Source organism: Brienomyrus brachyistius, chromosome 2 (genome assembly GCF_023856365.1).
Source record: "Brienomyrus brachyistius isolate T26 chromosome 2, BBRACH_0.4, whole genome shotgun sequence".
In the NCBI taxonomy this organism is placed as follows: Eukaryota; Metazoa; Chordata; class Actinopteri; order Osteoglossiformes; family Mormyridae; genus Brienomyrus; species Brienomyrus brachyistius.
The window spans coordinates 5,493,710-5,496,326 of record NC_064534.1 but is presented as its reverse complement, the minus strand read 5'-3'; the positions used below and the strand labels follow the sequence as shown (position 1 = coordinate 5,496,326).

At 42.8% G+C, this 2,617-nt stretch overlaps 1 long non-coding RNA gene across 1 annotated transcript; it reads left to right on the top strand.

Annotated features, from left to right (window-relative positions):
• The first annotated feature begins 758 nt into the window (after positions 1 to 758).
• Positions 759 to 2,212, top strand: LOC125726853 (uncharacterized). The gene is made up of 3 exons (XR_007388450.1): positions 759 to 830; positions 1,108 to 1,310; positions 1,648 to 2,212. It is a non-coding gene; the product is annotated as an uncharacterized LOC125726853 (long non-coding RNA).
• The last annotated feature ends 405 nt before the right edge of the window (positions 2,213 to 2,617 follow it).

Sequence of the window (2,617 nt, the reverse complement as noted above, 5' to 3'; positions counted from 1 at the left end):
ATATGACAGGGAAAAGCGTGTAAGTGCATGTAATTTCCTTATAATTTTAGGAATTGTGCTTCTTTGGATGTGAGAGGTAATCCTGTAGACTGTTGTGAACATTACCACAAAGCCAGGAGTGTGCAATTGTTGCGCTAAAGAAATGTTGCATTGCTCAGTATCATTTGATAATATTTTTATTTGTAGTTTTGTTTTTCAATTAAATCAAATTTGTATCTCTTGACCTTTTGTGTGGCAGATGATTCCTTCAAATTTTTGAACATCTCTATTTTTGTAACTATGAGAGTTGGTTATAATTCAAAAGCATTCTTTAAATATCTCTCCAGGGAATATTGTTTATGCAAGTGAACACAAAATGTATGAAGAGAGGATTTGCTCATCAAGATGTTTTTGGCTGAGAACAAACTTGTCAGTCATCTTGAAAAGATCGAGACGGGCAGCGCATTTCCCACACGCGCAATAATTTGCACGGCAAGTTTTTTTTTATTTATTCGCAAAGCTTAACTTCGAATGTACAATCAATCACCAAGTATTTGGGTCCCAATTCTTACAGTTTTTGAACTCACACTCTTGCATCAATGGCACTGTGGGGGTTAAGGCTGTAACACGCACCGACAAACCAGGGTAAATTACTATAGGAAGCCTTGTGAGATAAGGCACCCAGAACACAGCATCCACAGGCAAGACAAACCAGATGAGCGAGGAGCTAAAAACGTGATCTTCACTGATCATCACCGTTATGATGTCACAGGTCGTCACGGCGATTGGGGGTGCTTGTCCTCATTAGCTGGCAGCAGGTGATTTCAATAATGACTCATCAAGTGAGGCTGGTAGGTTTGCAAAAATAAATAAATAAATAAATCACACGATTGTTTAATCTGCCACTGAAATGTGCAGGTCTTCCCCTGCTGTGCACTGAAAAATATCATGAAATCAAAGGCAAAGTTTTTTCGCTCCGCATGCCAGCTGCACATTTTAAACAGTCTTCTTATTGTTGAATGAATACATTTATGCAAATAGTTTCGGGGTCGCTAATGTGCTTTTTAATACAGTCCAGATGTTTCCCATTCTTTCCATGTATATATTGTACGCTTTTCCCTCTCCCAGTGAAAATCCCGATTGAGGGATCGTCAGCCACAATGGCGGTGATGCATGTGAGAGGAATGCTTCTCTCCAATAACTGGGATGGCTCTCCCACTCCTGGCGAAATCCTTTGAGGCCACCCAGAGTTCTGGCGGATAAATCATGAATGGCAGGAAGAAAAAAAACGGATTGGAATTCGAGAGGTAACAGAATAACATGGCGGGCAGGTACGTGGGAAGTGGGTTATCTGTTTAAAGGGACGACTAAGGGAGGGAGGAAACGTAACCAGGGCGACAACCAGAGTACTGGGTAGCATAGTATCTTAAAGCATGTTAATTAGGGGCTGGTTAACTAGTGGTCTGGTTAAAGAAGAGCCAGATCATTGAGGGAAGCCACTTAATTTATACGAGAACGGCAGTTCCTGGCATTTTGATCAGAGCAGCAAATTATTACCTCTGTTTGTCCAGTAATTGAACGAGGTCAGAGTACGTACTGTGAACTTAAAGAGCGACTCGGCGCAGCACATAGAAGGTCAGGGCCAAATTCTTCATGGTTTTCTTTCAGCATTGCGAGAGAAACTTCTGCAGAAGTTCCGCAGGGACAGCTCAGGGCCCGATAAGCGCTTGTCCTCTTCTCAGGAAGCACAAGCCATTTGCCCCCGATGCTTATCTGATACATTCTCCTTCCTGCTGGCTACCTCAGGCTGACTTTCTTCCAGGGCTTCAAGCTTCAGTACATCCTCCAGAGGAATGTCAGGAGACACGTCTCAGTTCCATCCTGGAGATATGTCTCGATTGCCTAATGCTTTAACATGCAAGGATCATACTTGAGGTTCGGGCCAAGACCTCCCTGATGCTAACCCTTCTTCCTAACTGGCCATAATGCAATATTCTTCTCCATGGTTTTTTTGTCTGTGACTAAAGTTAATCTGTGTTTCTCATAAACTGGACTTGTTGAGCAGTGTATCAAAATATCATTTTCCATGGAAGGATTTAACTAAAAAATAAAAGAATTAGGCCAGTGAATGAAAAAAAAACAGTATGGCCTTTGACTGAACAATCAGAGAATGAGAGGGAAAATATTTCACCGCAAGGCTGCTGTTCTCTCCCAGTGATGCTTTTTCAGGTTCAAATAACATGCTTCTGCAAAGCGTGGCTGTCTGTGAGTCTACATCAGTCCACCGAAGAAACCTTGACCCCCAAAGAGGTCTGATGTGAATAACATTGCCATTTCATTGATGCTGGATGTTCTAATTCTTAATCATTCACAATCGATAGACCAGTGTGAGTTTAGAACAGCGTTTTCCAACCTGGTGCTCAGGGACCCACAGCAGTCCACGTTTTCGCTCCCACCAGGAGCTGGAAAGGAGTAGAAATGTGTATTGTCTGGCAGGAAGCGGAGAGGGAGCAAAAACGTGTACTGTCTGGCAGGAAGCGGAGAGGGAGCAAAAACGTGGAACGTCTCTTGGGTTCCTGGGGGGTGAGAAACACTGGTTTGGATGGATACAAATGTTAAGGAATGAAGCTGTTGCTTT